Here is a 10,207-nt window from a genome sequence, read left to right as displayed (position 1 = left end):
TCATGAAACTTCTTGGAAGGCCACCTTGATTGTTGTAATACATATTTCGAGCTGTATTTTTTATATCCAAGGAAGAGTTCCTCATCGGACCACCTTCCACTCATTCCTCATTTATGAGACTCTAAACTGGAATCCCTCATAACTATTTTTCCTTCCTCGGACCTGTCAATGGCAAGTATGTGTAGACTTCACAGATTTGAATAAAGCTTGCCCAAAAGATCCTTTCCCTATGCCTAGGATCAACCAGCTGGTGAATGCAACTGTGGGTCATCTTCAGATGAGCTTCTTAAATGCCTTTTAAGGGTACCACCAGATACCACTAGCCTTGGAAGATCAAGAAAAAATGGCTTTCATCACTCCCATTGGAAATTGCCATTACAAAGTGATGTCATTTCTTTTGAAAAATACAAGGTCTATTTATCAAAGGATGATGACTAGGATGTTCAAACTGTAATTGGGCCAGATTATTGAGGTCTATATAGACGACATGGTAATGAAAAGTAAGGTAGTGTCCGAGCATGTGAGAGATCTCAAGAGCATTTTTGAAATTCTGAGGAAGCACAAGTTACGCTTTAACGCTTCCAAATGTTCTTTCAGTGTGGGATTAGGCAAATTTCTAAGCTACATGGTAACTCATCAGGGAATTGAGGTTAACCCCGACCAAATTAAGAAAATTAATAGTTTACAACCACCTCGGAATCCTAAGGAAGTCCAAAAATTGATTGGAATGACTGTTGCCTTGAACCGATTTATCTCTTGATCAGAGGATAGATGCAGACACTTCTTACTATTGATGAATAAGTGGAAGGGATTTAAGTGGACCGAGGAGTGCGCTTTAGCCTTCCAATAGCTTAAGGATTATCTCTCACGGCCACCTATCATGTCTAGTCTCGAGGTGGATGAAGTTCTGTTTGCTTATATTGCTATGGCTCTCCATGCCGTAAGCTTGGTCTTAATACGAGTTGATAGTAGCATACAAAGGCTAGTTTATAATGTAAGTAAGTCACTACATGAGGTTGAGATCCGTTATCTGCCACTAGAGAAAGCCATTCTAGTAGTGATACATGCTACATATAAACTCCCCCATTACTTCCAGGCAAATACAGTAGTTGTCTTAATTTAGCTTCCGTTCATAGCTCTACTTCGAAGTACTGATTACACGAGGAGAATTGCTGAATGGGGGAAAATGTTGGTGGCTTTCAACATCAAATACATGCCTCGTACCTCCGTCAAGGGTCAAGTCTTCGCGGATCTAGTGGCCGAGTTTGCCAAATCCTTGTTGGAAGAAGAGGCAGCAACACAACACATGGATGAAAAATTGGTTGGCTTGATCTCTTAGCAAAGTTCCTTACCCTAAAAGGTATATGTTGATGGTGCAGCAAATCAGAAGGGTTTTGGAGCTGGTTTAGTTCTAGTATCCCTCGAAAAGATCATTATAGAGAAGTCATTGAAACTGGACTTCTCAGCCACAAATAACGAAGTTGAATATGAGGTTCTACTGGTGAGAATGACCATAGTTCAAAGAATGGGTGGAAAGGCAGTAAAGATGTTCTCAGACTCAAGATTAGTCGTCGGCCAAGTGAAAGGAGAAATTGAAGAGAGAGATGAAAGAATGCAGGGGGTACTTGAGTCAGGTTAGACACCTGGTGCTAATTGTAAGGACCTGATTGGAACTTTAAGCCCAAAAGGTGTGAGGACTTAGGTCCAAAAGGCCTAAAATAATAAATTTGTAGAGAATAGGTTGGAAAACTGGGCTTTAATGAATTGAATAACAAACAAACAGGTCTTGATGACAAAGAAAGGAAAATAACGAACTTTTATTGAGGAAAAATGCCCTCAGATCAATCCCAGGAGGCTAATTCTTATGTATTGTTTTTGAAGTTTGATTACAAGTCTAGTTCTAAATTGCTACAGTGTTTCTCTCTTAATTTCCCCCCTCTCTCTAGGAAGGTCCCTTACATTATATAGCTCCCTTTGGATCATTTTGATCCTACACTTGTTGGTCATTTGAACCCTTACTTAAGTATTTGTTTCATCAGACGCTCTCTCTGACTTTTTGTAAGTTGTGGTAGCCAAGGCAGTATTGTTCAGAGGTCTTCTCCACATAAATGCGGCCAAAAAAGTAGCTGCAGCACATTTAATGTGGTGGTAGCAACTTTTCCTTAGATATTTTTGAGTTTCCTTCCTTCTCGTATGTTCATTATAGAGAAGTCATTGAAACTGGACTTCTCAGCCACAAATAACGAAGTTGAATATGAGGTTCTACTGGTGAGAATGACCATAGTTCAAAGAATGGGTGGAAAGGCAGTAAAGATGTTCTCAGACTCAAGATTAGTCGTCGGCCAAGTGAAAGGAGAAATCGAAGAGAGAGATGAAAGAATGCAGGGGGTACTTGAGTCAGGTTAGACACCTGGTGCTAATTGTAAGGACCTGATTGGAACTTTAAGCCCAAAAGGTGTGAGGACTTAGGCCCAAAAGGCCTAAAATAATAAATTTGTAGAGAATAGGTTGGAAAACTGGGCTTTAATGAATTGAATAACAAACAAACAGGTCTTGATGACAAAGAAAGGAAAATAACGAACTTTTATTGAGGAAAAATGCCCTCAGATCAATCCCAGGAGGCTAATTCTTATGTATTGTTTTTGAAGTTTGATTACAAGTCTAGTTCTAAATTGCTACAGTGTTTCTCTCTTAATTTCCCCCCCTCTCTCTAGGAAGGTCCCTTACATTATATAGCTCCCTTTGGATCATTTTGATCCTACACTTGTTGGTCATTTGAACCCTTACTTAAGTATTTGTTTCATCAGACGCTCTCTCTGACTTTTTGTAAGTTGTGGTAGCCAAGGCAGTATTGTTCAGAGGTCTTCTCCACATAAATGCGGCCAAAAAAGTAGCTGCAGCACATTTAATGTGGTGGTAGCAACTTTTCCTTAGATATTTTTGAGTTTCCTTCCTTCTCGTATGTTCATGAGGCACGTCCCTATCATGGAGCCTCTTGGAAGGCCACCTTGATTGCTGGAATACATATTTCGAGCTGTATTTATCATATTCGAGGAGTTTCTCCTTAGACCGCCTTCCACTCATTCCTTATTTATGAGACTCTAAACTGAAATCCCTCGTAACTATTTGTCCATTCTCGGACCTGTCAACGTTCTCGGATAAAGCCCAAGGCCCAACATATGATTTTGGGTCCTTATCCCTACACCTATAATAAACAAAAGGCATAAATGCACTTTTAATTCATCTATTTTGCACTTTTTTAATTTTGGTCCCTACATTTTATTTTTACCACTTTTAGTCTCTAAACCAATTAACACGTGACATTTAAGTCCCTTCCATCACCCAACTAACAGCAAAAGCTGACGTGGCGATGGAGAGAATTAAAAATTATTTAAAAACATTAAAATAATAATAATAATAATTTTTATTTTATTATTAAAAAATGCCACATGAGCATATAAATTTTAAAAAATAATTTATTAATTTTAACTAAATAAAAAAACAGAATTAAAACCCAAAAATCACAAAAATTAAGATCTAAAAAGTATCTTGACAAAACTTAAAAAACAAAATATTTGGAAAATTTTCTTTTTCATTAGAATATTTTGAAAAACATGTTTTTTCCCTAATCTTTGGTTGGAAACATGTTCAAGACCGTCTCTTTCTTCCAATTTCATTTCCAGTTACAATTCCTAACTAAAACCAAACATAAACCAATTTCTCTTCTCAACTTATCAAAAAAAAAAAAAAATTTCTCTTCTCCTCTCTCTGAGCTATTCCACAGTCCTCATCAAATCTCTCCAAACCTCTATTTCTACCTCTCGATCTTACTCTTTCGACAAGGGTGATGACAACCTTGAGCTTCTCCATGACAAGACCGTTCTTGAGTCGATATCGTAGCTTGAGTCCTAGGCTTAACTATGGCTTTGCTGGGTGCGAGCCAAGATCGAGTCAAAGTGAGGTAACCATTTGGAGATCAAATGACTTTTCTAGCAAGTTTGATGGGTTCGAGTTCAATCAGTGGTGGTGGGTTGTTTTTCTCTTAATCTTTGACTTTCTCTTTATCTAAACCCGACTCTCTCTCTCTCTTGATTGTTTGATAAGTGTTGTGGTGGTGGGTTTGATCAGTGGAGGTGGTGGCTGGATTTTTCTGTGTTTGGGTAGAGAGAAAATTTCTAGGTTTGGGTTTGGGTGAAAAGAAAATTTTTGGGTATGTGTTTAAGTTTGTTTGCTGGGTTTGTGTTTATGTTTCTTTGTTAAATGTAACAAATTTTAGTGTTTAGTTTGAAAGAAAATCTTGATTTTCTGGGAAAAATGTTGTAGATTGTTCAAGAAAAATTTATGAGTTTGGTTGGGTTTGTTGTTATTGTGAGCTAAATTGGCTGGGTTTGTGTGTGTGTGTTGTTTTATAAGAAAATTTATGGTTTTGGGTGGAAAGAAAATGTTATGATGCATCGGCTTTTTAGATGTGAATTTTTTTAGTGTTTGGTTTGAAAGAAATTTTCTAGGAAAGATGTTGAATGCCTAGATACTTTTTGTGTTCTTGAGTTCTTTGGTCTGGGTTTGAGTTCTTGTGATCTTCATGTTCTTCCCAAAAACCAATGAGTTTTTTTTTTTTTATATTTTTTATATATATATATAATTTTAATCTTTGTTTTTAATTTAATTAACTAATGTGTGTGATTATATTATTTTTTTATTTCACTGTCAGCCACGTCAGCTTTTGTTGTTAGTTGGATGACGGAAAAGACTTAAATGTCATGCGTTAATTGGTTTAGGAACTAAAAGTGGTAAAAATAAAATGTAAGGACCAAAATGGGAAAAAAGTGCAAAATGTCGGGACTAAAACTGCATTTACACCTAAACAAAAATATTTAACAAATAATACATTACTACCAAATACAAGACCAACTAGAAATGATAGCAAGTTTATAACAGTAAGTGGCCAAAGGCAATAACATACCAAATCAATTATCAATCATCAATACTAATTAAGGGTCATTTGCCTAAGCTAGAACCCTTACTTGAGCTAGTACTAGATAATAAATTTTAGAATTTAAACATATTACCTAAATCATGAAATTCCTTATCCAATGTCTTTACCTCATCCTTTTATCAGCGATAAGAAATCGGAATTGTGGCTTGAAGTCAATTTTGTGCACATACAAGGTTTTGAACCATGAGAGGAGAGAGAGAACTTCAAAATGGATCAACAATGTGGCCTCCGATGCTAAATGCTGACTCAGATGCAATAGTAAAAATTGATACAACCAGCACATCCTTAGCCACTTTGGACAACACTTGGTACCTATTAGAATTGTCTTTCTACCACTCCAATACCTCAAAATTCACATCTTTTCTACCATCACAATTTTCAGCTGAATGCTTTTCAACCTCATTACTACAACCTACAAATTGCTTATATCGAGAGTGAACCATCACATATGGATCACTAGCATCACCCTCCATTTGTGTCCTCTTACTCCCACATGATTCTTGCACATTTGGTGAATGAATAGAAGAGTAAAAATTATACAACTTAATCAAAGATTTTTCACCTTATCAACTATCACTTTCCCCATTGTATTCCCATAAATTTCAGAAAAAAAAAAAAAAAAAAAAGAAAACTTCTAAAACCTCAATTTTTTTTCATGGATCAAGAACCCTAACAACATACAAAAGAGGATTAATTTTATCATTTTCCTCCAATACTTTTTAAATTTAGTTTGCATGTTTGTGGTTGTGTTTTTCAAAAGGGAGTTTTGGGATTTAACTAAATGAGAAATACTCTCTTGGATAACAAAGATCTCATCAAAGAAGGCATTTGAAGTAACATACAAAGCCTCAAGAAAGTCACAGACGCCCTAAAATTTTGGAAATCACTTATACATGCAGATCCTAAACCACTATTATCTTTCTTGGTCCTAAAGTATGACGAATAACCATTATTTTCAAAGTCCATTCTAAGGAACACTTTCTCAAAATTTTCAGCAGTTTCTAACATGAGGTAAGTCGAGTTCCACCTAGTAGGTACGTTTGGACAAAGAAGACTCTTGGACTTTATACCTAACATTTCCATAAAACTGCTAAAAGTTTGATTTTTATTGGGTGAGGACTTCATGTACCTCACAGCTTCACTCACCTTAGCAACAAATGCATCAATTTCTTTCAAATCCTCCCCCACAATGAGATTTAGGATATGGACGCACAACACCTCGTGTGCAAGAACTCATTTTCTAAAATTGTCCCATCCAATCTTTCGTTACTCTTTGTAAAAATTTGATTGTGGTTAAATTTGAGCTATCATTATTCACTGTCAAAGTGAATATGCCATCAATACCCCATTCACACAAAGATATCTCAATCTTTCTACCTATAGTCTCCCTTTTGTGGTCTTCAACTTGACAAAAATTTAAAATTCTTTTATGCAACTTCCAAGCATCATCAATAAAGTGACATGTGAGACACATATACTTCAAATTTTGAACAGAAGTCCATGTGTCTATAATAAGACACATCCTACAACCCTTTAAGGATTTCCTTAGCTTCTCTCTCTCATTATTATAAATGTCAATCACATCTCTAGCCACAGTTTGACGAGATGGAATATCCTTTAGATGAAGTTTAGGTTGCAATGTAGTTACATATTTCTTAAAACCATACCCCTTAACGCACCTAAAAGGCAATTCATAAATTATAATCATTTCAACAAGTGCCTTTCTAGAAGCCTCAACAGTAAAGGTTGTTCACACAAGTTGGAAATCTTCTTCTCCATCCTTTTTGGTTTCAAAAGCTAAGGTATTTTTGCTCTTTAACTAGATCTTTTCTATTAGGGTTCTTGGGACAATTTGACACATGAACTAGCAAATTACTAGTACCACAACTCTTACCATTAGCATGATGTGATTTTTGACAATAATTACACATAGCCTTAGTGACATGTTTTTCTACCTTTATTTTTTCAAAATGATTCCAAACTACAGACTTTTTCCTACCATTACCAGTACTAGTCTTATTTACTTTGCTAGGTGGAATTGGGGCCAACTCAGCATCAGCAACTTAGCTTGGGTAGCAACAACAATCTCTTGGGTGGCACTAGCATCATCAGCTTGGGTGGTACTAGAACCATTAGCTTGTGTAGCAACTGGTGTTTGGACAGAGGGTGCATTAGTAGAGGGTTCTATGACCTAGAAAAATCAAATATAAATATTAGCAAACTAGAACAACAAGAACAATTAATAATTATAATAACCACAAAAACCAAAAAGGAAAAACAATATCCTACATATGCAAAAAAAAAAAAAAGAAAAGAAAAAAAAGAACACAACACAAAACATAAAACACAAAACTAAATAGAACCTAGATACAAACAATATGACGCTTGAAATTTTATTAAATAATAAAAGCAGAAACATTGATGCTCAAAATTTAATAAACAACAACAACAAAACCATAACAACAACCACCGCAATAGCATAAGTAACATGCATCAACTCTAACCAAAAAAAAAAAAAAAAATCACCTAAAAGGCAATTCATAAATTATAATCATTTCAACAAGTGCCTTTCTAGAAGCCTCAACAGTAAAGGTTGTTCACACAAGTTGGAAATCTTCTTCTCCATCCTTTTTGGTTTCAAAAGCTAAGGTATTTTTGCTCTTTAACTAGATCTTTTCTATTAGGGTTCTTGGGACAATTTGACACATGAACTAGCAAATTACTAGTACCACAACTCTTACCATTAGCATGATGTGATTTTTGACAATAATTACACATAGCCTTAGTGACATGTTTTTCTACCTTTATTTTTTCAAAATGATTCCAAACTACAGACTTTTTCCTACCATTACCAGTACTAGTCTTATTTACTTTGCTAGGTGGAATTGGGGCCAACTCAGCATCAGCAACTTAGCTTGGGTAGCAACAACAATCTCTTGGGTGGCACTAGCATCATCAGCTTGGGTGGTACTAGAACCATTAGCTTGTGTAGCAACTGGTGTTTGGACAGAGGGTGCATTAGTAGAGGGTTCTATGACCTAGAAAAATCAAATATAAATATTAGCAAACTAGAACAACAAGAACAATTAATAATTATAATAACCACAAAAACCAAAAAGGAAAAACAATATCCTACATATGCAAAAAAAAAAAAAAGAAAAGAAAAAAAAGAACACAACACAAAACATAAAACACAAAACTAAATAGAACCTAGATACAAACAATATGACGCTTGAAATTTTATTAAATAATAAAAGCAGAAACATTGATGCTCAAAATTTAATAAACAACAACAACAAAACCATAACAACAACCACCGCAATAGCATAAGTAACATGCATCAACTCTAACCAAAAAAAAAAAAAAAAATGAACATAATCCCAACTTTGAACACAAAACACAAAGGGAAAAAAAATCATATCAGAAAGAAATTATGGGTGTTGGAGTTTCAAATTTGAAGACTGAAAACCCCACTTGGACAACTTTCAATTCCTAAATGAAATTAGGATATGAACAAAATTAATTAAACAAATGAACAAAGAACAAAAGTAAAATGGTTAGGGTTTCAATTTTTTTATAGTTAGGGTTTCAAATTATAAAACTTTGGGTTTATTTTATTTTAACAATAGATTTCCATAATAGATATAATCAATGAGAGAGTAAAAAAAAAAAAAAATGAAAAAAGGAGAATATTTACCTTAAACAATTTGGAGTAAGAGCTGAGTGGGGTGGAAAAACAAGGAGGATATTTTCTACCCATATTGATCAGCGGCAAAGAGAGGAGTGGGTGTTGGTGGCGACAGTGACTAGGTTTGAACTTCTAGTGAGAAGCTAGGGTTTGGACTTTGGGGTAGAGAGAGGTGAAGTGAGAACTGAGAGTTTGAGAGTCTAGTCTGTTCATTGGTGAGAAGACCAAAGCTTAAAGAGTAAACAGTGAAGATTTTGTAGTAAACTAGTGAAGAGATTAGAGAGAGTGAGTCTGAGAGATATGAGATATCAAATCAAAAGATTGAGCCTTAATTGTGACCGTTTGATTTTGTTATTAATTTTGATTTTAATGGTCGATTTGTAAATTTGGTATTTGTGCCCCTGAATCACTGATATGAGTTTGTACTAAAGTTTACTGATATGACTCAAATGAGTTTGTAGGGTGTAATTGTGACCGTAGATTTTGAATCTTGATTTGATTTAAACATTGTATTTGAAAATTGGGAACTTGTGTCAAAAAAGTCTGAACTTATTTTTGCTCATGCTTTATGTTACCCAATTACCGAAGCCACATATTCATTCATAATTAGTTCAGTTCGAGTTATTCGGGTGAAATATTTTATAATCTGAAACCCAAACTGATTATTCAGTTATTCTTAAAATACATCCAGTGACCGACCAAGCTTTGCATTCAAAGCCGCTCGTGGACCTTCGAGTTAGGCAAGTACGGTCGGGCATGTCGGATTGTCCGAGTCATTGGATAGCCCTAAGTTAAACTTTATTTTAGAATGAAATTTGTTGGCAACTTAACATAATCATTGCACCTACTTTTGAATTAAAATCTATTATATATCAACCTTTCTTAGACCCAAGATCTTCAATTCATTGGGCAACCAATATAATATCCAAAACTATCTTAAACTCAAGATTACACTCATTGGGTCCTTATCTGAATATTACCCTATACACAAACCTCTCTTCAAAGTGATATATATATATATATATATATATATGACTTCAAGATTCAAACAATAGTAATATGTTGTTATATAAAATAAAAATTCTACTCTAACTTAATTTAAGTCTATATGTATGTGAAACTCTCGAGTTATGATATGCGAGATATTACAAGTTAAACTATCTAGAACTCATAATTAAATAACAAATTTAATCAAATTAAAACTAATAGACGAAATTGTACAACATTCATTATCTACCCCCAAGACATTCAATTTATCCACATTTAGGCTCTACAAATAGGCTTTGGGCACACGTCATTGTTTGCAATCCTAGCATCATTGTCTGCAATTGTAGTGAAATTAGTGAAGAATTGATAATGTTGTGTTTCTCGAGTCTATACATCATCCTTGCAAAATGATATTAGTTTTGACTAATACTTAATAAATAAATACATGTATTGCAGTTTATTTTATTTTATTAAGTGAGTACAATTATTTAAGGGTTGATTATAACATGTTATTATGTATTTCACCTTATTATAGT

This window comes from Quercus suber, unplaced genomic scaffold (genome assembly GCF_002906115.3).
Source record: "Quercus suber isolate HL8 unplaced genomic scaffold, Cork oak 2.0 scaffold_947, whole genome shotgun sequence".
Lineage (NCBI taxonomy): Eukaryota > Viridiplantae > Streptophyta > Magnoliopsida > Fagales > Fagaceae > Quercus > Quercus suber.
The sequence above is the reverse complement of the archived record's forward strand: the minus strand, read 5'-3'. Positions refer to the sequence as shown.